Source organism: Ambystoma mexicanum, chromosome 12 (assembly GCF_040938575.1).
Source record: "Ambystoma mexicanum isolate Mex_15411 chromosome 12, UKY_AmexF1_1, whole genome shotgun sequence".
Taxonomy (NCBI): domain Eukaryota; kingdom Metazoa; phylum Chordata; class Amphibia; order Caudata; family Ambystomatidae; genus Ambystoma; species Ambystoma mexicanum.
Window position 1 is genome coordinate 521,886,831 of NC_090936.1, and position 26,686 is coordinate 521,913,516.

The 26,686-nt window shown below is 44.8% G+C and overlaps 1 protein-coding gene across 1 annotated transcript in view; it reads left to right on the top strand.

Moving 5' to 3' along the window:
- KDM7A (lysine demethylase 7A) overlaps positions 1–26,686 on the top strand; it is a 529,021-nt gene that overhangs the window by 165,235 nt on the left and 337,100 nt on the right. The window lies entirely within an intron of this gene.

Here is a 26,686-nt window from a genome sequence, read left to right on the forward strand (position 1 = left end):
GTATTGGGCCAACTAGCTCTAATCTTTGGGCAGTCGCCTTCTTATACTCCATACTTCAGTTGAGAACAAAGTTTTTTTTTTTTTTTTTTTTAATGTTCCAAAATTATTCAGACTCAATGTCTAAACATTAAGCATAATTACTGTGGCTGGTCGAGAATATAGTTTTAAAGCCCTCTGCTCTTTACTTGGTCCCATTTTATATTGCTTCTGTGACTACAAACAATATCTTCGAAAATGCCTGTAGCTTCATTGAGTGATTGAACAGTCTGAGTGAGAGTAGTCTGGTCCCCATCATGCTTAACATTAAATCTTAGAAGTGAGAAACATTTCCCTTAAGTGGCTGTGACAAAGAAAAATCAATCTTAAAATCCTGAGCCCTGAATAATGTCTGATTTCCAGGGAGTCATAGTTCCACAGAGGCACTCCATTTCACAGCGAAATCTGTTAGAACAAATGGTGAAATACCCAACTGCTGATCTTACTCTTAATCATAGTGTTCAGGGCAGAAATGTCAACCTTAGTTAAAATAACCACATAAGAAAATGAATGTAATAAGCTTTCTGTGCACTTATAAAATAGTAAGAATTTTAGTGTTAAGCCTGGAAAAAAAGATGATTCTTTTTCTTTCCTGTGCAGAATTCTAGCAATTAATGATCCAGACTACGTTTGTTAGGCCGTTTAATTTAAGTTGAGGTAACTTGGTCATAAATAAAAACAAATGGATAATGTGACACCCCTTATTTCAACCCTTTACACTTGGTCTAGCGGCATAAGAGTGCAATACCCATCTAGATGAGTAGAGTCACGTGGCGAAGTGTCCTGTGGGCAAGTAACTGCATGAATTAAAAAAGAAAAGTGTAACTAAATTTCTGAGGCTTGTGGAATCTGCTTAGATCACATGCTGTGCATAGGCCGACATCTAGTGGAAGCTGCGGAGTATTACAGTTTGTTTTTCGAAAGTCGAAAATGGGCGTCGACACAGGCGTGCCAGTAATACTATCCCTAGTGTGACGTCCACTGTACCCAAGATCCCTCACGCGTGTAGGATCCTCAGATTGTTTTTTTCCGCCATACTGGTCGGAAGCATCTTGCGGAGTTCCCTGGCCTTAGCCATACTTTTGCTGTTATTATAATTATAATTCTTATTCATTCCCTTCCCCACCCCAACGTCGACCCTCAACCTCGACGACGGCTGGAGAAGTCATCGACCGTCGACTGCTGCACGACGGATCTGGGCCTCGGAAGGCCGCTGGCCTCGGCCCGGGCCTAGTAGGCCGCTGGCCTCGGCCCTTACAAGTAGGGAGAGTGGGGGGTGGTACATACTCTTCACTCTTGATATATAGTTATATTCCTACACTTAGCAGCCCGCTGCCTTAAGGTGCGTATGGAGGGTACCCCTTTTCAATTCTGCCCCAAGTGCAATCGCAAATACCCTTGGGTCGACAGGCACGCCACGTGCAATCTCTGCTTGCCGAGGGATCACCCCGAAGCGAACTGCAGAGCGTGTAGTAGGTTTAAACCTAAGACACTTAAGGACCGTTCGACAAAGCGTTGGGCCCACCACGCCAGGCAGGAGGCCATGGCAGCGGAGGGCGCCTTCAGCGATGGCAGCGACGCCGTACTTTCGGACGGCGAGGGCATTACGGCGTCGAAAGACAGCCAACGAGCGCAGGTCCCCGACCTCGGAAGGTCGTCCGGCAGGGCGGCTATGGGGAAGACCCCCGGCGACGCAAGCGCTACACACCTAACACACACTAAACACACTAAGACCAACCGGACCTCGACGACGTCGACTTCCCGGAAAGAGGCACAAAAAGAACGGTCCGATTCGGTGTCCTCTGGGCGCTCTCGATCGAGATCGCCTCATGACGCAAGGCAATCATCCACTCTTGCCAAGAGTGCCTCGCTTCACACATTAACGGAAGTTCGATCGTCGGGAGACGAAGACGACTTCCACCCCCAGGCCGCGCTCCAAGATACCGAGACCGCGGTTAACACCAGTGAGGCCCCACGCCCGAAGCACACAGATACCTCTCCAGACCCTCGGCGCCAGGCGTCGAAAGTCTCTGGGGCCCCCAAGGGACAGGGAAAACATTTTTCCACGCACGGGGAGGGGGGGAAACAGCGGAAAGCACAGCCTTCCACCCCTGTAAAGCCATCCTCCCACCCTAGGCAGACAAGTAAACACAAGTCTACCCTTGAAAAGTCCCATAAATCACCTGCTAAAGTAATACCCTGTTCCAGGGAATGGTCCAGTGAAGACATAGACAGGGTTATGTCTAGGATGTCTTCCTTAGCTGATTTTTATGATAAGAACCCAGAACACTTTCTTTCATATAACCCTCAAGGGGCCACACCCTCAGGCTCCTCCGATCCCATCCCGCTAAGTAAAAAGCCCCGGTTCGAAACACCTGAACCCTTCGAGGTTCAGCCTTACTCCCCTCCATTTTCTACTCCACTCCCGAGTTACCAGGGACAAGGTTTCCCTGGAGAGGACCAGGAGTTGGACATTATGGAAGAACAAACCGGGACAGATTACTATGCGGAGGATGAGGACCTGGAGGAGGGAGAAGATGAGCAGGAAATTTACAGAGTAGATTCCCCAGTACAAAGCGAAGCCCCAGTTACTGACTCTCCAGCTGATAACCAGCCCCTCCTTAACGAGATTCTCGCTCGAGCAGCGGAACACTTCCACATCGACACCCACGGTGTACAGGAGGAAAGGGACTTCGCGGAGGAGTTTGTAGGAGAGAGAAGACCAGTCGCTCAGACCATCCCTATCCTCAAATCCATCCAACGAAGAATAGATCCTTCCCTGGTGAATCCGAACCTCACCAGAGCTGTCAACCCCAGAATTGAAAAGATTTTCCGGGCAGCCCAGTCTGACCCTCTGTATATAAGGGGACATCTTAAACCAGATTCCCTAGTGGTTACCAACACTAGAAAAAGGGCTGGCACGCCCTTATCTTCATCAGAAGCTCCTCCCGACAAAGAGAGCAAAAAACTTTACGGGTTTGGCAGGAAGGTAGCCTCAACGTCCGCCTACCAAGCAAGGATTGCGAATTCCACCACCCTGTTGGCTAGTTACAATTGCCATCAATGGGAAGAAGTCGCGGCGCTCATTGCCTCTGCTCCAGAACCATTAAGGGGCCAGCTGGCTAGGATCTCGGCAGAAGGGAGAGCCGTGTCTGGTTGCATTTTAAAAGCAACTTTCGACGCCGCTGACAACGCAGGGAGATTGATAGCAGAAGGTACTGTTATCAAAAGACATGCGTGGTTACGACAGTCGGGATTCAAGACAGAAACCCAGGCTTCTTTAATAGACAAGCCAGTGGAACCCGACCTATTGTTTGGGAAAGCGGTCGAAGACGCACTTAAAAATGCCAAAGATGAATATGAGACTCTCAAATCCCTTGGCCAGCTTACCAACAAACCCCCTAACCAGAGGGGGAACAGTAATTTTCGTCGCCCACGCGGCCAAAATTCACAAAGAGGCAACTATGCCCAGGGACAGGGTACACAATGGAATAACAACCAGCAGTCTACCCAGAGTTACGGCAGGGGTAACAAGAGAGGTCGTGGAAGAGGCAGAGGCAGCCCCAACAAGGGAGGTGGCACGCCTCCACCAAAACAGTGACGCTCAGTTCAGGGTCCCTTGCCACGCAACCCCAGTAGGGGGACGCATTTCCACCTTCACCCAGGCTTGGGAAGGGATCACCTCAGACAGATGGGTGCTGTCAACAGTATCCGCAGGATATTGTATAGAACTACTGCAGCGTCCCCGGAACCATCCTCCACGACAGAGTGCACTCCCTAGAGCATCAAAGGATCCTTCTCGAGGAGATCGCCATTCTGCTAGGAAAGGACGCGATAGAACTCGTCCCAGGACACCAGGTAAACAAGGGTATCTATTCAACTTACTTCCTTGTGCCAAAGAAAGATTTGACAATGCGCCCAGTATTGGACTTACGGCCTGCCAACAAGTATGTCAAGCCCCAAAAATTCCGTATGACCACGCTACAAGAGGTAATCCCCCTCCTAAAAAAGGGGGATTACATGGCAACCTTGGATATGAAAGATGCTTATTTTCATATTTCCATGCTCCCAGCGCACAGAAAGTACTTGCGCTTCAAGGTAGACAGTCGCCACTACCAATTCAAGGTACTGCCCTTCGGGATAGCTTCTGCACCAAGGGTATTCACCAAGGTACTGGCGGTGGCGGCTGCACACCTACGCAGGGAAGCAATCCCGGTGTACCCTTATCTGGACGACTGGCTCATAACGGGGGAAACCCCAGGAATTTGCAGGTCAAACATTCAGAGGACTATCGACCTCCTCCACGAATTAGGCTTCTCTATCAACGAGAAAAAGTCAAGTCTGGTGCCAAGCACCTCAAAACAGTTTCTAGGAGCTATCCTAGAGACTCAGAAAGGATTAACCTTCCCTTCGGAAGAGAGAATTCGGAATATACTTCTGCAAATTCCGCATTATCAGTCAGGTCAACAGATAACAGTACGCAAAGCTATGCGGTTACTGGGCATGATGGCGTCATGCATTTACCTGGTCCCCCACGCGCGTTTGCGCATGCGTCCCATGCAGGAATGGTTGGCGAAACAGTGGTCTCAGGCAAGTGGTCATTGGGACGATCTAGTGGTCGTTTCGCCAACACTCGTACAGAGCCTACACTGGTGGACAAGAGAGAATCTCGCAAAGGGGAAACCCTTTTACGATCCCGAAATACAAGCCGTGGTGACTACAGATGCATGCCTGACTGGGTGGGGAGCTCACCATCTCCACCACACAGCTCAGGGTCTCTGGTCTCACTCAGTAGCCAAGAACCACATCAATCTGCTAGAGCTTCTGGCAGTATTCCGAGCGCTAAAGGCGTTCGAGCCCCATCTACTGAACCTGTCGGTGCAGATCAGGACGGACAGCACGACAGCCATGTTCTATCTAAACAAGCAAGGGGGAACTCGTTCGCCAAATCTGTCCAAGCTTGCCCAGAAAATCTGGATATGGGCACTCAGACGGAACATCTTCCTGTCATCGCAACATGTTCCAGGGGAGCTCAATTCCCTAGCGGATGCTCTAAGCAGAGACTCCCTCCCAGAAGAACACGAATGGGTCCTTCACAGAGACGTGGTAGAAGATCTCTTCTCTCAGTGGGGTTTCCCCACTATAGACCTATTCGCCACAAGCGAAAACAAACAATGCCCAGGATTTGCATCCAGGTTCCCCCAACCGGCCTCCCAAGGGAATGCCCTGTGGATGAACTGGTCAGGGATGTTTGCGTACGCTTTTCCACCAACTCCTCATCAGGAAGGTGGTGTACAAAATGAACAAGGAATCGATGACGCTCATCCTAGTTGCTCCCATGTGGGCGAGACAACCATGGTTTCCACACCTACGCAGGATGGCGGTGTGCGAACCCATCAGACTCCCAGCCTGGTACAACCTACTGTCCCAGCAACAGGGTCAAACAGTGCATCAGGAACCCAACTCTATGAACCTAGCAGCATGGCTCCTGAAGTCATAGAGTTTGGACATCTCAAATTACCACAGAGGTGTATGGACATTCTAAAGGAGTCCAGGAAACCAAATACAAGGCACTGTTACTTTGATAAGTGGAAAAGATTCGTTATCTGGTGCCAGAATAAACAAATCAACCCGGTTGATTGCACTCCTTCCAACGTTGTGACATACATGCTCCACCTGCTGGATGCAGGGTTGGTTTTTAACTCACTGAAAGTACACCTGGCAGCCCTCTCGGCTTACACCACATCCCATAACAAGGTCTCGTGGTGGAAAGTGCCAGTGGTTAAAGCCTTCATGGAAGGAGTAAAGAGACTTCACCCTCCTATTTCGAACCCACCGCCAGGATGGGACCTCAACGTGGTGCTAGCTAAGCTCATGGGACCCCCATTCGAACCCATGCATAAAAGTAGTCTCAAACACCTGACTTATAAGACGGCCTTCTTAGTAGCCATTACCTCCATAAGAAGGGTCAGTGAAATTCAGGCTCTGTCAGTGCAAGATCCTTTCTTTACTATCCACAAGGACAAACTGGTTTTACGCACACACCCTAGGTTCTCACCTAAATTCATATCCAAGTTCCATGTAAACCAGTCCATCGAGCTTCCGGCTTTCTTCCAAAACCCGCAAAGCTCGGCTGAGGTGAAACTACACACCCTAGATGTGCGTAGGGCGGTCTTATACTATGTAAATAAAACCAGACCGCTAAGGAAAACAGATCAACTGTTTGTCTCCGTAGCTACAGGCAGAGAGGGGGATCGCGTCTCTAAAGGCGCTATCTCGAAGTGGATTATCAACTGTATACAGCTGTGTTACTCTCTTTCTGAAAAGACTCTGCCTTTTACGCCAAGGGCCCACTCTACTAGAGGCATTGGTGCCACTCTGGCTTTCATTGCAAATGTTCCCCTCGACACCATTTGCAAAGCGGCTACTTGGAGCTCTATTCACACTTTTACTCAGCATTACTGCATTGACACTCATTCCAAGACAGATACACAAGTGGGACAAGCGGTTCTAAGACACCTGTTTGCTCATGACCCTTCTCACATCCCACCTCCTTCTTCTGGTACTGCTCGCTAATCTATGCACAGCATGTGATCTAAGCAGATTCCACAAGCCTCAGAAGGGATACATTACTCACCGTAATCGTATTTCTGATGCTTGTATCTGCTTAGATTCACATGCGACCCACCCTTCCTCCCCTCCGAGAGAAGGCGCATGATTGCTTGTAGTCTTACCTTTCTGTCTATCTGCTTGGATTATCTGTACTCACGCTACTCCTCATGCTTCCTCATGTCAGAAAAAAATACAATCTGAGGATCCTACACGCGTGAGGGATCTTGGGTACAGTGGACGTCACACTAGGGATAGTATTACTGGCACGCCTGTGTCGACGCCCATTTTCGACTTTCGAAAAACAAACTGTAATACTCCGCAGCTTCCACTAGATGTCGGCCTATGCACAGCATGTGAATCTAAGCAGATACAAGCATCAGAAATACGATTACGGTGAGTAATGTATCCCATATGCACTAAGCTGCCACATTCCAAGATGGCGCCCTACCTATTTACTAAAAGACCCACTCTACTGGCGCAGCCTCTAGTCCCTCCATGCTTAACTAAAAGTTAAGAAAAAGTATCACTGTAGTTAACTAGAAGTTAAAAAAAAAAGTATCACTGTAGAGAAAGTCATCCCTGCCATTCTGCCCACCCTCAATGCATTACCAGAAGATCTTGATCCTAGATCTTTTGTTCAGGAATATAATATTATGCTCACTACACTAGACAAAATTTACCCTGTCAAACTCAGACCTAGTAAACCTATAGCCCATCTAAACAAATGGTTCACACCACAATTTAAAGACCTTCGCACTTTAAAGAATACAATTGAAACCATTTGAAGACTTTGCCCCTCCAGTGAGAACAAAGTTAAATTAACTGCACTTTCCTCACAATATAAGAAGGAAATCTGCCGTGCAAAATGTAATTCCTATGATGAGCGGATTGCTAACTCTAACTCTAGTATGAAAGAGCTCTTTTCCATACTCAAAGAACTAGAGTCCCCAATTGCTATACTCAATGTCTGTACTAAGGCCAAATCCTGGTGTACAGATATCCAACATGCCCTAGCTAACCAAATTAAAATGCTCCAAAACAAAATTCAACAAAAAAAAGTATTGAATTTACAGCACTCCCCTAATACCCTTGTGCCTAATGTCTTTCCACTGGCACACAATACGACCTTCCACTTCTCTAAAATGTCTATCTTGGAGGTAGAAAAATCATCCTGTCACTGAAGCCTTCAAATTGTAAAGGTGATATTTGTCCAGCACAATTAATAAAAGCTGCTGCTAGAGAATTATCCCCATTTATTACTAAACTGATAAATGCCTCTTTTGCCACAGGCACCATCCCGGCCAACCTTAAACAATCATGGGTGCTCCCACTCCTAAAAAAATACACTAGATCCTCTGATTCCCTCTAATTACCGGCCCATTACCACGGTCCCATTTCTACTCAAAATATTGGATAAAGTTGCCTATAGCCAAATTCAAAAACACCTTGAACTACACAAACTCCTAGGTAACAGACAATCTGGCTTCCGACCACTACACAGAACAGAGACAGCCTTAATTGACCTAAAGTCCCAAATAGACTAGCAAAGAGACAAGGGCAGGACAGTACTCCTGCTCCTACTTGATCTCTCTGCTGCATTTGATCTGCTCGATCATAAGGTCCTATGCCGACAACTTGACTCCACGGCCCACTTCTCCACAGGAGCCATCAAATGGATTGAGTCCTTCCTGAGTGAGAGAACTAGGCGAGTCTTCTCCCCCTCGCCAGCTGCCAACCCACCACCTATCCTATGCGGTGTTCCCCAAGGCTCATGCGTCTCGCCACCCCTTTATAATATCTTCACTAAGCCACTGTTTGACGATCTGGACCATCTGTGTCTCACCTACACTAACTACGCATATGATACTCAGATTCTCCTCCCGCTTTCTGGGGATCATAGTGTAGACACTGGTTTAGTGAACAAGGTATACCTTATCATACAAGCATGGATGGCCACTCATGGCTTGTGCTTGAACGATAAGACAGAGTTAATAATTCTAGGTTCACAGGCCAACATTAAAAAACTAGGCCAGGAATTTACATCATTCAATATTGATGGGAATACCATCAAGGTCTCTAAGGAGGTAAAAACCCTTGGATTCTACCTTGAAACTACATTGCCCTTTGATAAACAGGTCAAATCCCTTACCTCTTCCACGGCTTACACTTGTAAATTGCTCCGAGCTGGTAGGCCGTTCCTTTCTGACCAGAGCTGTTTGATCTTGGCCAGAGCCTTAATACTCTCCAGAATTGACTATTATAATGCCCTATACAGTAGTGCTAATAAATCTACCATTCAAAAGCTCCAAACTCTCCAGAATAATGCCCTAAGAGCAGCTCTAGGCATAAATAAAAAAAAATTCACATTTCCTCCTTAAGACGCCTGCATAAATTGTTATCCACATCCAATAAAATACAACTAAAAACACTCTGCTTGACCTACAAAGCCCTCAATAACACAGCCCCTAGCTACCTTATAGATAAACTAGAGAAGAACGTCTTTCAGACCCACCAGAACAGGATTTGCTAACTGTCTGACATACCTAAATAAATATAAGCTCACCACTATCTGTGGTAATAGCTTTACTGTAAAGGCAGCTAAACTCTGGATCTCACTGCCCCAAGATCTGAGAGCCGACCAACCCTACCTACATTTCAGAACAAATGTAATAAAATACATTATCGCCACTGACCCCTAGTCTCCCAGTACCTGTTGTGGTCCTGTCCACATCTGAAGAGACCTTCCCTTAGACTTGCACCTGTATTATGAGAATGTTAGTGTGCCAACACTTGAAGTCCCTGGGGAATCTAGTCCATTGGTGGGCCTAGATGTTTTACGAAGGGCTTCACCCTGGCAATATGTACATATATATATTGGCACAGTGTTTGTCTATTGTTTGTCTGCATGTATATAGGATATTTTTAGTCTCTGCCCTATTTTTGTACATTTATATATTTTGTATGTATGTAAATGCTGTATCCCGTCCACATTTCGCAACTTGTAAGCTTTGCATCTCCATACTGCTGCGCCCTTTTACTCAAGAGTCTGGTGCGCATAACGAATGAATGAACAAACAAACCTGTGCATAGGTGCCATACAAATGTCCAATCAATAAAAAATAAGATAAAGTATCTAAACAGCATAGTTCAAATGTGTTGCATCAATGTTAGTTTAATAAATGAGGTAGTGTAGCACACGTCCTAATGTTACCATTTGTAAGGGTCACCAAAGGCTTCTTCCAGTCCATCGAAGGTTCGAAATGGGGCCAAATGGACTCTTTCAACACTTTAGTTCCTTGAAATATCTAATTTCCAAAGGATTATTAGCAGGTCGTCAATATTCTTTCCAGTTGTAGGTCAGCAGCAGAAGATATTTAAAATACAAATAACGAGGCAGAACAATTTTTATTTTCTATTTCCCCTACCATTGCTAAATTTATTTAAAAGAAGAGGCTCACAATGGCAGGGTTGGGAAAAGAAATTAGAACAGCGTGCCCATGTTAATGCTTGGTAGACGGGTCGTTTCCACTCTACCCATCTAGCCATATCTATAAGGCGTGGGAAATATTCCTCAAATTAGCGTGAATTCGGGGGTTAACTTTCGGTAAACGCCATATCTTCCTTTGGGAACAATAGCACCTTGATCAACAACCACTGCCAATGGATTATCCGCAGGAGACAAATTAAATGGGCACTGGTTGCTCTGATGCAAATTATTACTGGTGAACTACTTCGCCAGCTCGAAATCAGAATTGGTGGCAACGCTCTTTGACTAAGGATGTTTTAATTGGGTCTAGTTTAGCAAGTGCCAATGTGACAACATCCATATGTTTACTTCCACCAAAAACGAAAGGTTCTTTTGCCACGTCGGGCTTAGAAAAACAGACCCAGATATATGTTGTAATGTCTGAACAATTGGGTATGTTTGTTACACGAGCTATGTCCAGTGTACACAAAGGGAGTGCTTGGACCTGACTAGCCATAGAAAACTTGCAGAAAATAAAAGCTACTCCAACTCAAAGAGAATTTGATCCAATGGAGATAATAGTAGATAAATACCCAGGTCTAAAGATTGTTTGATGGAAGACAATCTTGCATTAGCTCATACATAATTGATTGGGCTTTGCTTCCTGGCCAAGACAAAACTTTAGCAGTTGTCACCACTTGGTATGAAAGCAAAATAGATTGTCTGCCTTGCCATCGGAACAGTCCTACTTCACTGATGTTGCAGTGGGTTTGCACAGCAAACCATTGAATTAAAGTACTTGGTGTCCCCTTTAACCTAGCATTGGATTTCACTTTCATGCCTGTGCACTTCTTTGGAGCCATCTTAGGTGATACATGGGAATCCATAGTAGAAATTGAGTTTAATGACAGACTACCCAAATCATACAGGACCATTTCATAGGATTTTCTTAGAAAAAAGGAGATTCACAGGCTTATGGTTCATTAGCCACATATCGAGAGGCAGAGTGGATGTATTTCTCAACGTCTAGAATATTGGTTTCAACCTCGTTCTTAAAAAAAAAATTAAAGAAAAGGCACCGGCGGTCTTTTGCAGCAGCCGTTTCAAAAGAACGAAGATCTTCAGGGGGAAGGGGACAGCCGCCTTCAGTGGCAGCTGGTGAATATTCCTTATTGGATGGGTGTAAATATTTCTCACATATTGCCAAAGTGACCGAGCTTTGCGAGGGAGCCCGAACCAACCAAGGTAGGGTTGTCTGGTAGGTTCCCCTGAAGAATTTTGTAACACAAATATTGGGTTAAAATGGTGCATTACACAGCTACATTTCTTTGAAGAACTGGGTGAAAGGGGTAGATGTCAGTCACCAACCGTGCACAGGAGCATTCTCCCCCCCCCCCCCGACCCACCATGTCCACAGTTCCAGAAGGTGCTCCAGACCTTCCTCTTCAACAAATGGCTCCTCCCTAACACCTAGGCCCGCACACCCTCCACTATCCACCCTAACTGAGACTGGGTGCCTGATTGCTTGGAGATTCTTTGCTACGAAACCGGCTCCCCTCCCACCCCCTATTGTCTTCCCCGTTCCCTTGGTTCTCTGCTTCCCTCACCACGTTGTTCCCCTTATGATTGTAAAAGCGCTATGTTGCTGGTCTGCACTCAATAAATACCATAATAATTTCCCAACACATTTTCATGCTGCCTTCGCCTACAATATATGCGAATATATAAATATTTTCACACTTGGTATGCAGATACATTTCCATGCTGGCTGCACCAGTATATGCCAGAATTCTTCTATAAGAACATACTCCCGTTTGCTTTTCACATAATGCCAGTAATCGTAATCTATGGAAACATGACCTCACTGGTTCTGGCAAAATATGGTAGTATCCCCCCATAAGAACATAGTCTTCTTGGGTCTGCCTATTAAAATGCCATGCCACAATAAGAAAACTGGTCTGAACTGAACTGGCTATATGCCAGCCTAGCCACATGGTAACACTTAAAACTTGCTTGCTTCATCACAGAAATTCAGTAAAAAAAGTCAAACCACAATTAAAAATGGCTAGACTAGCTGCCCTAAAATGCCAATTCAGCCACATAAAATCCCATCCTTTTATCAACCACCAATTGATAAAAGAAAGGATGATTATTTTTTACTGGGCATTTGATGGATGCCCTGTAAAAAATGTTGCCACGCTCGCTCCAGCACAAACACTTGCACACCTTTTTATTTTTTAACATTTCTTTTTTATATATTGTACAGTTAACATGTCAACTTTTAATATACATTCAGTCCATTTACAAAAAGAAATGAAGTAAAATAATTATCAACTTAATTAATCAAATTAATTAATCATCTTAAAAATGTCCTCTATTGTTTTCCAGAGTGCCATCAGGTGGAAAATGCTTGCATCATAATTTCCAGTAAAAAGTATTTCCCCAAGTGGTATTTTCATTTTGTGATTCACATTTAGCCCAAGCCAGAAAATGCCTTCTGATATCTCTCAGAGCCGAACAAATTAATAGTAGATGTTTTGCTGTTTCAACAGAGTTTTCACAACCTAATCTGCACAGTATTTCATTCCTTGGGAGCCCAACATATGCTCCCAGGTGCTCAAGTGTCTGACCTCCGTTGAATTTAACTCTTTATACAAGTCCAGATTAGATGATATCCAAGGAAGTGTTGAACGTACTTGCGTACTTCTACCCATCCAAGATAGTAGTAATCTATAGATAATCTGTCGATGTATGTATGTGGAAGATCAACAAAATGCTGCGCTCTGCTTTTTGAAAAGAGTACTTCCCTCATCCTGTTTTTAAACCCTAAGTAGGATAGCTTCAAGACATCATGTGGGACACTTGCAGACCACACTCCAGTGCAGTCCACGATTTTGTTTACAACAATGTTTCTTATGAAGGCTTCTTTATACATAAGGAAGTCCCTCAGCATCCACTGGAGGGTGACAGGACATGCATTAGTTAATCTCCTATTCATGTGTGCACAGCAATGCTGGATCTTGGCTGTAATGCACATGATGCTAAATTCTAGGAAATATATTCTATTGGAACAATCGTACCAATTCCTGAAAATACATCTCTCAAGCAGCGCAAGTTTAGGAATCGTCTAAAGCCACCTGGGTTATTTGGTGAATTTACACCTGGGATTTATTTAAGAGCCGCCTCTTAAATACATCCCCGCTCTTCTCCTCCTTCCCATGCACTTGCGCGATCTGAATGACACCTGGCCCAGTAGGATCGTTGTCTGTTTTTCCCCCTGTGAGCCCTCCCTTGCCTCGTCGCGCCTCGAGACACTTGTGTATAGGCGCGTTATAAATGCCATATCATATATCATATCATGGGTCGACCACATAGAGAATAATTGGCAGGATCCTGGATTGGTATAGCTTAATAATAGCTCCTACCGTTTATCCTCCTGCTTTGTGTCAGGGTCATAACGGCCCCAGTTACCTGGGCAGTTTTAATTTTAACTTGTTGCAGATGTAATTTGCCATGCAGTTTTGGGTCAACAATCGATCTGATATTTATAGAGCTCATTGTTTCTATAGCGACACCATTCAGTGTCCAGTTCTATACTCTGCACCCATTGGGGTTACGGATTTTGGGGAGAACACTATGATGTTGGTTTTATTAGTGTTAATCTTGAGTGAGTTTTCAACAGCATATTCATGTAAACAGTCCAATAGAGCCTGCTGGCCCCTAGTTGTTAAGTCCTGCAGAGTTGCATTGTCGGCATAAGCAAGCCCACAGTACAGAGTCCCTGCCCAACTTGGGTGGAATGGATACCAAGTTCTCGATACCATCGCCCAAGTCAGCCAAGTATAGATTAAACAGTGTAGGTGCTAGAATACAGCCTTGCTTTAAGCCAGAGCTGCTTGTTATCCATTTTGTCATTGCCCCCAAGTTATTCATATGCACTTTGGTGTGTTCGTGCAGTGCAAGCATCATGTTGACCCGGCCCCCAGGAATTTTCACTTTTCTTAGCTTCAGCCAAAACCTACTTCTATTGACCGTTTAGAAGGCTGCACTTTAATCCACGAAGGCTAAATAGACTGGTTGTTTCTGTTTGAGCTATGCTTGTTCAATGATGGCAATAAGAGACAGACCGTTATCTGCAGTGCCAGTTCCCCTCCTGAACCCAGTTTGGTATAAGAGTTATAATGTTGTTCTGCTCAATCCAATTGTTCAGGTCCTTTTAATATTACCATGGCAAACATTTTTGCTAATAATCAATAGTTACAAGGATCTTGTCTTTGCTCCTTTTTGTGTATTTGGACTATAGTGCTAGCCCTCCATGTCGGGAGTTATTGTATGTTGCTTATCCATTTGAAGAGCCAATGTAGAGCACCTACCCAAACGTGCAGATTGATCTTAATTGATTGCATGTTCCATCTGGGCCATGGGTTCTGGAATTGTTACACGACACAATGATTTTGGTTAGTTCAAACTGCCCCAAACAGTGTACATAACTGTAGAACATTGGGTCAAGCTCAGCAGCCATGGTGTACGATCTGTGTTTGTACACAAGAGAAAAGGTGCAATACAACCTAATCTGATAAATAACTCCTCTGTCTAGGATGTGATGTTTGAGAAAAAGCCTATAACCATTGGTCCTGAAATAATGGACTTGGTACACCAAATAAATTTGATCATTTTAATTATCTTTATCAAAAAACTAAAATGCTATAAAAATTATTTCCTAAAACACAACAACCCCAGATTTCACCCACATGGTGGGTATATCATCATCTTAATGGGAGAAATTACACCAACATTTTACAACATAAAATAATTGCAGAGGCACAAAACAATTACAACGCACTATGCACTTAAAGTTTCATTTCACAAAAAACCATATCCCGACATGTTTCAGTTCTTTCACAGCTTCTTAATGCTTGAACTTTCTTCAGGGGAAATGTTACAACCCAGCTTTCACCACCATGCAATCCAGGGTCAGGATGCGGCGAACCAAAAATGGGTCACCTCTAGTTGAGATTCATGTAGCGCTAAGGTCCAAATCCAAACATTAGCATGAAACTTCTTTGGTCAAGTTTAGATTTCTTAAATGGGCTCACAAAGTAGCGTAAATGGTTCAAGGATCTTAACTATGCTGTAGCCGCTGACTCAAATTACCCTTGGCTCGATTCACCCTCAGGTCATCAGCCGCAGCTTCATAGGATTAAATCACGGCAGGTGTGATCCGTTCTTAAACGTAACATAACATTCAAGGAGTGCACTTCTCATGGAGCCGGTCCTCCACGCTTCGCCGCTGACAGTGTACTGAAACGGTGTACGATCTTACATCCAGGTTAGCTTTAATATGCCCAACCCATTCAAACTCCGATACTTCACATACCACAGTACTACTTTAATTAGTGGAGTTGATAAGCCTCATACATTTTGGTGTCGTTGGTGATACTGCAGTGCACGAGTTTGCACAATTTGTCACATTCCAATGCATATTTATTCTTCTGCCATGTTCTATACTGTGCTTGACTTTTTTAAAAACAAATATAGCATGTTGCTTCAGGTCTAATTGTGCGCACGCAGCTTCCCTCAATTCACTTCTAGCTGCCTTTTTCTATTTCTCAGGGCAGGTCAAAGTTGTGTTGATGTGCTTTCCTAACATTGTTAGGTTAGCTCCTTGGTTATGAAGCCTTTGCTTCACTGTGGTGATACCCGCAGTGATTTCACACAATTTTCATTTCTTGCAATTTCATTCTATGTCACTTCTACTGTTAACCGATTTGTTGGCATCAGCCCACATTCAGAAATGAGCCTCTTAAATACATCAGTAGCTACGTCTCCCGCCAATTGTAAGTTGGTAGTCCAACTAATGCGATTTGTTCTGAGGGGTCACAGTGAGCTCCCCATGCTCACCTGGATTGTTAGTAGGAATAGTCCAACTTGTGGCACTAATGAGCGGTGGGTGATCTCTCCTGCCTCTGTATATAATACACCTATCCACTATTGCTGTAAAAGACTGTTATGAAATCCTAATCCATGCTCGAGCCACGTGTAGAAGACCAGGTGAAATGAGGTGGCAAATCAGACAGGCGGTTACCATTAACCATGGTCAAACCTGAGGAATTCAAGTGACGGGCCCATCTCATCCCCCTTTTGCGACCATGTTCTTATCTTCCAGTGGAATCGCGGTTAGAGCAAAATCTCAATGTTGGAAAAGCTGCCTTTTGGGATCCTAGCATTTAGGTCACCACATAAGATTACTGGTATGTGGCCACCATTACTGGTTAAGAAAAGTTCTAGCTGTCTTCTGAACTCACAGTTCTCTCTTGCAGTTGGTGGATCATATACTGTGACAACCAAGAGCTCAGTCCTATATTGCCCCTGAACCTCGTTGTGAGCTGCTATTTTGCATATCAGTAGGTAATTAGAATTCGTCTTGACTCCAGTCATTTGAAGAGGTTGTTTAGCCCCCCAATGTGAGGCCCCCCTTAGGTGTTCCCCTGCTGCCCTGTGTACCCTGTTTATAAATGAATCTCCACCCATCCACAACTAGTGATGTTACCAACCATGTCTCCTGAAGGGCAATGACACTTAAGCTATAGCCCTCACCCAGCCTCTTTATTCAAACATATGTTTGACCCCTGGTGTGCCATGATAACAGAAAAAATCCTAGTTGGGAGTGAGGGGAGAGTTTGTCGTAGTGTCAAGCAGCCGTTCCCAACCTTCATCTCACTTGAGGGGTGATTACTAGTACCCTTTATATTTCTGTTTCATGGCATTGATCATGTTTATTTCCAGTTTTTCTTTCACATGTTTCAACAGTGTTGTAATTCTTCCTCTCTACATGCACTGCATTATTGTAGGCTCGTCCCGCTGTTATGTTGCGCCCTTCACTAAAGGGATACTCTACATCCTTGTCCTTGCATAAAAACCCCATCTTTATAATGGAAGCTTCATACAGCATAATATATTTTATGATGTCTTGTGTTCTAAAACCTCATATGAGGTTGCATAATCAACTTATTCCTGAATGTCCTCATTACTTATACAACAGAGCAGAATTACCCCACGAATCAGTGCGAGGAACCTCGTTCGATTAATGTTATATTCCTCATTGGTATCAAACTACAAACTTTAAGCACTCTACTTTTCCGTTTTTGCTAACTGATGGTGAGGTTTTTCAGTCTTCAATTCAATAAGTAGTGCATAAGGGAAAGTTTGAGAAGAAGCCTGTAATGGATTTCAATCAGGCACACACCCAAGTCTCGCCTACTATGTAGTGCGCAAATGAAACCCTTATTTATTTTGTCTAGAAGTTCAATATTATGAATGATATACCACTCATATCACACCCTTCTCAAAATAACCCCCCGTCACACTGAACCAGGAATCAGGCTAGTTTGGAACGGTCAATATTTATTTAAGTAATTAGAATTTAAAATCACAATATATTTTTTAATAGGTAACAATCACCAATGGGGTGACAAGGACAATTAATAATATTTTTAATGCACTGGGAATCAGGTAATGAACACAAAGAATGCTGCGCAGAAAATAATACTTTTGAATTGGTTTGGAACAGATAGCACTATGGTTAGAGGTTCCACTTGCAACACTTCTCAACCCACCAATTGGCAATTTAAATAGATTTGAGGAGAGAGCAGGTACTCAGGAATAATGCAGAACAAACAGAATATCACTCCCACCTCCCCCCTCCTAAACAAAAGAGAAAAACGGATTTAACTTTTCAACTGTCAGTATGGCTTTGAAACAGGCTGAGCAAAAACACTAAATGTAGTCAAAAATGATTACATTATACATTTCTAGGGGAGCCGTTTTGAACAGATGCAAACACTCACAAGCAATGATTTAATCAAAAGGAAACCATTGGAATCTCAAAGGCAAAGTGGGAAATAATTTAAAGACAATTCACACATGTAAAACTTTTGCAAAACGTAAATTTGCGGGAAACATTTACTTATGCACGTTTTTATAAAAACTGGTGTTTCGCAGTGGTGGAAATAGCTGAGGATGTTAGGTATCAGTGGGAATTGAAATTTCATTTCTATCTTCAAAACTGAGGGAGTTATGGCGGTTTTAGTGAGAGGTGTTTTTCGGAAATAAAGACACACATTTGGACAAGAAATTCAGTTTAAAATCAGAAAATATGGGTAATGCGTTTGCTCAAGACTAGAGCATGCAGACTAGACAACCAGGTTTGGTCGAACTAAGCTCTGAGACTGATTCATGACTGATCCCAAGCAACTTCACCGGCGGAACCAGTCCAAACACTCGAAGTGGGATTTATGGATAAGAGTTGCACAAATAAAAGGACTATGAAAAATGACGCTTTAGCAAATAGACAGAATAAGATGGCACTAAGATTTTGACACTGTTGCTGGTTATGAAATTAAGGATAGTTAAGAGATTTAGGGTGGAACAAGTTAGGGCAAGATATACAATAGTTCTCTAGCGTCCTGTTAATACTCACAATCCACTGGGATTTAAGATTTTTGGCCCGTCAAGATACTGGTCAATGGATCGTGTATATCGGGATGGACAGCACATCAGCTAGGCTGGTCGCCGGAACTGCACGGGATCAGCCCTTCTTGTTTCCGGATATTTCAGATCAGCGGGATGGCGAGTTCATCAGGCAAGCATTTATGATAGCAATCCAGATAGTTTCAGAATGCTTCCCCACACCACAGCGCTCCACTGGGTTGTAAGGATTAGTTGGGGATGAGGCCTAGCTGAAAATGGTTCAGCTACTGCTTGGCCTGGTGCTTGGCATCTGGATCTGGAAAGATGTTAGTCTGGATGTTGAATGCTGGATCAGAGTGCCTTGCTGGAATCCAAAGAGAGAGTGTCCCCTGTGTTGTCAGCTGTCTCTATTTATCCTTTCCAGTGACAGCTGTCTCTATTTATCCTTTCCAGTGACATCACAAAAATGGGTTTATGGGCCGGTTTAACTTAGCTGGCCCCTGTGAACTGGTATTGGATCAGAGCCTCATCTCTGCCTTGCATCCGAGTGATTGGATCAAGGACAGATGATGTCAAGTGTTATGGTTTGGATTTTACAATCCTTAGAATCCTCCCCTAGCCACTAGTATCACAATCAAATTTTGTCCTAAATACATATTTACACATTTGTAACCTCTATGAAAATCACATACAAGGATTACATATTTTATGGAGTATCTGTTCCTCAAAATCCCACAGCTGTGAGACCTTGTTTCGCCATTCTTGCATCATTTTGTCCATTTCTCCATGAAAACATTTTCCAAACTTTCTCCAAATTTACACAAATATGCATGTTTACCATAGGAATGTGTGTGCAAAGTTTAACAATTCTAGCATAAATACAGTTCCCATAAAACCACATATATTGCCATTCCTGTTCCGAACATGCTACTACAAAGTTCCTCCAAATTAGAGTAACAAATTTGCCCTTTTTAGATTTTTCACCACTTCTGATGGCGAGTTATAAGTCTCTAAAGTAAATGGTCCGCCTTTTGTCTGTCTCTGGAGGCAAGGAGCAGCCCCCACCTTTAGGATTTCCTTCTGCAAGCCTAGTTTACGACCTTTTCAGACGTCTATTTCCTGGGCTGGAGTATCTGCCATTGTTCATTCCTTGCGAGCAGACACAGGTCTGTCCTACACCACAATAATCATGTCAGTGAACATCTTCTGAGAGGAATGCCCTCCTCTTGAGTGGAAACCTGTTTTTCTACCTTTTGCAGGCCCAGCCAGCCTAAGTAAAACTTTAATTTCTTGACTTGAAATCCAGCACAAAACAAACTTGTTGCATCAGATGACATAGATAAATTACATTCTTAGCTTTAAACCTGTGGGATGAAAACAGCTGAGATCCATGTTCCTTTCAGCAACAGTCCTTTTATATTTGTTAATCCGGCAGATCTTTCATTTTAGACAACTTTTAAGTTTAATCAGGAAAGCCCATTTGACGGAGGCCGTCACTCACAGGTAGACCAGTGTGGCTGCACACAGATTTTTGACAGGGGCTCTCACTCACGGGTAGCCCAGTGTGGCTGCACACAGATTTTTGACAGGGGCTCTCACTCACGGGTAGCCCAGTGTGGCTGCACACAGATTTTTGACGGGGGCTGTCGCTCACAGGTAGCCCAGTGTGGCTGCACACAGATTTTTGACAGGAACTGTCATTCACAGGCAATCCGGTTTTGCTGAGAAAATGTTTTTGCTTTTAACATTTCAGGACCTCGTACATTCACAGTGCTTCATTAGATGAAATGGATTTGAGCGCCAAGCAAGATTTTGAGTGTTGGACAGTGTTATTTACAGGTATTCCGAAGGTTTAAGCAACACAAATGTTGGAGTTTCACTTGCAAAGCGCTGTTGCTCCCTCTGTACTCTTTGTCATGGAGCCCACTGGTAATTTTTCTGCATTGTGTGCTCTGTTTCACCACACTTGCACCGTGGATGGCAGGTTGTCGGCCATCTTTTTGTGTTGAAAAACACGGTTTTGGAGGTTTTGGTGCGCACAAGTGTTGCCACCATTTTGCTGTTTCTCGCACCATAGATGGCAGTGAGGCCGCATAGTATAGCAGAGTGGGTCAATACATCCCACAAACCTTTGTTACTTTAACATCTATGTGGTCTGCAATCCGAAACGGCCCTTCCAGATCAGATATTTCATCTCCACATTCTTTATTTTTACATTTTATTCATTTTGTTGTTATGCCTTATTGCTGTATTTAGGTGGCTTAATGTATACACTTATATCCTCTGCTTCCCATCATTACATTGGCTCTGCCAGCTCTTATCCCCATTCTTACATCTCGACAGTCTGGCTACTCTGTTCATGGTGAAATCGGTCACTGCACTCCTTGCGCTTGTCTTTAGGTTTCTTCCTACCCTTGGTAGCTATATATCGTATAACATTGTCGGGGGATTCTATTGGACAGCCTACGGGTTTGAGGCTGTCACCTTCCTGTATGATGAGGGAGATATCCTTCACACTCTCAATTCTGTATATATGTGGTGTCAGTTGTGCAGGGTACTTCTTGTGGTAGCTCAACCACACTGTCCATGTTTTCAATGTTTTGTGTGCCAGGGTTCCCAACTAAGTGATTAGTAGTCTGTTGTTCTTCTTAGTGTTCACATACATAGCTACCTGTCTAACCACCTACTTATTTTTGCATTTGTACCAGGTCTTCTCATTTACCTTTGCCTCCGATTCCTGTGTTCTCAGTCTTCATTCTGGGGTTTCTATCACTATCGTGCCCTCCCTGATCGATTTCTCCATTACATTTTCCCTGAGTACTAGACAGTTCACTCATGGTAATGTTGCCCTTAAAGATATAGATGTACTTGTCAAACAGACGAGTGGTCATTACGTTTGTTTTCAATTCATTCAGTGTTGCCCAAGCCCCTTTAGTGGACCAGTTTGCTAACTTTACCGGCATATTGTATCCCTTTTTTTTCACAAGCGTGGTGAGTAGATTTTCAAATATCACCATAGAGGGGCAGTTTCCATTACTAGCAGTACTATCAATGGTTCTAGCACCACTTAAATGTAATGGTCCAGCAGCTCCCCCCTACTCTCCCACAGTTTCTACAAACCCCTCCGTACTGCTGCAGCATTCAAACACAGTCCGTAACAGCAGACAATAAGGTTTAAGGTGAAGGTAGCTCTGGAGAAACATGTAGATCAGTAGCGTTACATACCAATCTCCCAGATGAACCTTTTATATGGTCCCCCGTTTTCAAATTGGCGATATTACTAGGAGCCCCCATTTCTTCCCCACCATTGATTCGTATCCACCAACTAATGCTCATTATCAGATGGACAGTAGCCACTTGGGCAATGGGACCCCTCAAAATCACCCTCCATGTTACTTAGTAGCATCAATACATCAGGGGCAGGCTGAAAAACTGTGTTCAATAGTCTTCTTTCCCAGGCACAGCCACAGTTGCCTCGAGCTCAGTCATTAGTTCTGCCCGGGCCGCCTCTTTAATTGTAAACAATGTGGTGCTCTTATTGCAACTCTTACCAGCCTCATCCTGGTTACAGGTTTGTACGTCTTTTGTCAACACAATCTCGTGATCCTCCATGGGGCTTACTGCTGAGACGCCTCCAGCATTTCCACGGCACATACGAGCACCTCAGCCCGAAGCTCGGTGTCCATGTGACTTCCATCGTCTCCCAACTATTTTTTTTACATTAATTTCCTTCTCCGTTCGCCGATCCGCCATGACGCCTGGCAGTGATGCACTTTGTGCCCTTCGCACCGATGCTAGCACGTCGCTTCAGTGTCTCGCCTACCTTTTATAGGAAGAGAGGACGTGGTTCAAAGGGGTTCAATTGCCCCACAGTCACTTCTGATCACAGTAGTTTCAATTCAGCAGCTGTTGTAAAGAAAGCAAAATGAGAAGCGTGTTGCTTCAGCGTCTTGCCTGTCTTTTTGTAGGAGAAGAAGCAGTTCAAAGGGCTTCAATTGCCCCGCGATCACTGCTGATCAAAAAAGTCCCAATTCAGCAGCTATCACCAAAGACGGAAAATCCTTTAGCAGAATTCACAAGAAGCAATACATGTTGGCAGTAGGACTCCTGGATCTGTTTGTGCGGCTCAGCACCAAAGCCTTCTAAATGGCCAAAATAGTTTGAAGTCTTTCTAGGAGGACAGAATTTCAAGCAAGAAGCGTATGCAAGGTGGCTGGAAGGATCACAAACACTGGTGTAATCTTCAGTTTATTCTGTGCTTGTGCTTATCGCAAAGAAAGTACCTGCAAAACACACGTGTACAAGCCTTCTGCCGCAGAGTACTGTGCTGACACTATCACGAACGCTGACCCTGATGCCAGGGTCTTGGAGGCACCTGAAGGCTCGAAGCACCAGCTCTGAGCACAGTCATTTCATGGGGGAGCACTAGCAGATGTGTAGTTTTTGCCATAGTTTTGGCAGACACAGGGAACAGAACTTATAATGCAGCTGCTGCTGCAAGGTCTGCTGTCATCAACCCAGGAGGTGCAAAGAAAACGCATTCACTCGCTTATTCCAGTCGCACACAGCATTCACTCATTCGCGCAACACACACACACACACACACACACACACACACACACACACACACACACACACACACACACACCCTCACCCTCACCCTCACCCTCACACCCTCACCCTCACCCTCACACCCTCACCCTCACCCTCACCCTCACCCTCTGCACGCTGCCACCAGAAAGCCCTCCAGCTCCTGCAAAGCACGAACGGGAACCAGAGAGCAAAGAGTGGTTTCTGTACATGCATGCAAGAGCCGGTACATCTCTAACATGGCACTCCATTATGTGTGTGTGTGTGGGTAGTCGCAGGGGCACCCCTTCACACACACAAACGTGCAGTACCCTAGCCGAATCCCCAATGGGCCATGCAAGGCTGGGCAGCTAAAAGCCCCAGGCCTTGCGTGGCCCATTGGACATGCACGGCTGGCAAACAAACTGTAAAAGGAAACTGTGTTTCCCTTGACCATTGAAGCTAGCCTAGAAGTGCTCCCTCAGCTGCAACAAGCATTTGTGGGAGCGCTCCTGGGCGGGCACGGTTCTTCCATGATGGACAAGGGTTTTGCTGGTCTGTGCGCCCCTTGCCAATTGTGAATGTGCTGCCCATGATAGCCTTCCTTTTAACCATCAGAAAGCCAGGAATGCATTACACTTCATTCAGTGAATGAGGAACAGTACTTGATCTTACTGAAAATTGCTAAGGCAGTCTTTGACAAGCAGTTATGTTTCCATAAATCTTCCTATAAAATGTAGAAATGGTTTAGAGACTGCTAAAATGTTTGCTGACCTATTTGGAACGCTGGCCCGGGTCCATACGTCAAAGAAAGCCTTTCGCGTATAGATGTGGATTTTAAGCCCCTGCCCCCTGATCTCCCAACTCCAGCTTCACAATGAGGTTTAGATTCTAGTGCTTGGCAAGCAACTGGAGTCTCTCTGCAGCTGACGTCCTTTGCAGCCATCATGCATAGATGCTGAATAACAGACCAGACTCTCCAGCTTCCCAATGCTGTCTGGTTCCCAATGCTCCTCTCCACAAGCAGCTGGCGTCCACCTGCTGCTGACCACCCTTGCGGCATATTGGGTATCCAGGCGTAGTCAGACGGTCTATAGAATTGTCCTACTTAGTATAAAGGGTGTATTAAACTAGGGAGTATAATGGTATTTTCCGAACCAAACATGCCAGAATTGGGCAAAATCTTACTTTATTTTTTATTTGAATTTTTGATCAGGGCTGGTCCTACCGAGCGGCTTGGAGCGCCTTATAAGTTTCAAAGGTTAAAATGATGAGAGGGGGAAAAAGAAGTTACAAAATGTTTTCAGGAAAGGCAAGAAAGCTCAGGATAGACGAGTGGTAGCAGAGGAGATTGGTGGGGTTGTGTGGTGAAACGGCATGTTTAGTCTCTTTCTGAAAGTGGTAATGTAGGGTGAGTGCAGGGTGTCCATGCTCTGGGTGCCCTTTGGACAAATGCTTGTTTTTGTGTGCATGTTTCTTTGCATAGTTGAAAGTGTAGGATATGTCTGGTGTTTGTGTGGGTGATGGTGGGTTTGAGTTTGTCATGCAGTTAAGATTCTTTTTGTGGTGGATGGCTTTGAAAACAATGCAGAGTTCTTTGAAGGCAATCCATTGAGGTACGGGGAGCCATTGGAACTGGGAAAAAGCTTTGGTGATGTGTGCATTGTTAGGTGGAGGATGAAACTGGCTCTGCATTTATGTATGTCTTGCAGGGGGCAAGGGTGCTGCTGGCGAGTCAAGTAAGAAGAGCGTTGCTGTAGGCCTGCTTGGACAGAACCAGTGCTTGGATTGCAGTGCAGAAGTCAACCGGAGGAAGGCCGTGTCTGATCTTTTGTAGGCGCTGTAGCTGTAAATTGCATGTTTTGGTGAGCTATGTGGTGTGTGAAGGAAAGGTGGAAGTTGATGGTTAAGCCAAGGGATTTGACAGGTGTGGATAGGGGATGTGTGAGTTGTCTGTGGTGAGTTCTTTGATCCAGGTGGTGAGGTTGGGTTTGTCGGAGTTTAGGGGGGCAGATGAGGAGGTATTCAATTTTTGGAAGTGTTGAGCTCAAGGTACATGGCCAGCCAGGTGATGATCGTGGAGACCACTTTTGAATATGTGAAGTTGTGTGGGGGAGGAGCTTTGGAAGAATGTGTCTCATCTGTGTGTTGGTGGAAATGGGTGTTAAGGTTCTGTCCAAGGGATTCAACATACAAGTTGAAGGGAGTAGCCTTGTGGGATCCCATTAATGACAGGGGTGGGGTTGGATCGAAAAGTGTTGTGATGAATCCTGTCTTCCTTTCTCCCCTAAGGGGGAGGCCCTGCCCCAGAGGCCAGGGAGGTGGTGCTGCAACCAGATAGCCCCCCTCGGGGTGGTACTCAGCGGGAGCATCACATGGGGAGCAACCCCCCACCCCTTACGGGACTAGGGACGACTCTTCCAAGAACACAATATGGTCACAACACATCCCACACTCCCTTATCCTCGTTCTCTGATCAAAGTTCATTAGTCCCCATCATGACTGAAATATTTTGGAAAACTGAGACAAGAGTCCAGCCAACCCAATAAGGAGGGATCATATTTGTATTGAGACGAAGATGATATGCGGAGCCATGAAGATCGCCCTGTGGAACCACAGTAAGCATCGTAGTCTATATGACGATTGCAGAAGTATAAAAATGAGGAAGGACTCACAATATCGTTCAGCCCTCCCTGGAGGAACCGTATGAGCCTGCACAGTCGAGGGAAGAGAAAGCAGAGGGTGGTGCCGAGGCGGTAGCAAACTGGTGCGAAGCAGGTCCAGTGTGGGTGTCCCGCTTGACCAGCCGAAAAGAAACTCCTGATGTCTCTGAAGGTCTGGCAAGCATGGATGCGGAAGCCACGTCAGCCGGAAGGATGCAGTGTAACGAAGCCCCCCGGCAGATTGCAGGCATCCAGAAAGACCCCCAAGAAAGTGGTTGAGAACCGTAAGATGCCTATAATTTAGGGTCTGGGAGCCTGATAGACCGAAAGAAACCTTTGCCTGTTGGGAAAAGCATGATGGACCTTGGTTCACTCTCCTGCCAAGTATCATGAGATGGGAGAAAGCAGAAATTGCCAGTCTGGGACCCGCACCCATAAAAGTAACAAGAAGCATCCTTGTTCTTCAGAGTCACAGTACCTGGCAGGGGAGTAAACCAGGTTGACTGTGCCTAAAAAATGAGATGGGTCTATGGAAGCAACCGCTGCCGTAAAGAAAGCCTTAAAAGCACAGGAACCGCCCCCTGAACTCCCATCCCCCTCTTTTCAATTTAGTGTTGTGCTTTGTCAGGCCTGAAGAAATCGGGGCAGGGGAAGCCAATTCCCCCTCATAGTGTGAAACCATTTGATGAGCCTGAGACGTTTAGGGGGAGGGAGCCATTTCCCCAACACTGGTGATCAAGAAATGTGTTACAAGAGCCTTGTTTTTTCATTGATGAACACTATAAGAGAAGCCAAAAGAAAGGAGTCATTCTCTTGGCTTTGTGAAGAGTCTGAGAAAGTCCAGGGAAATGAGAATCCTCCCATCCTGATG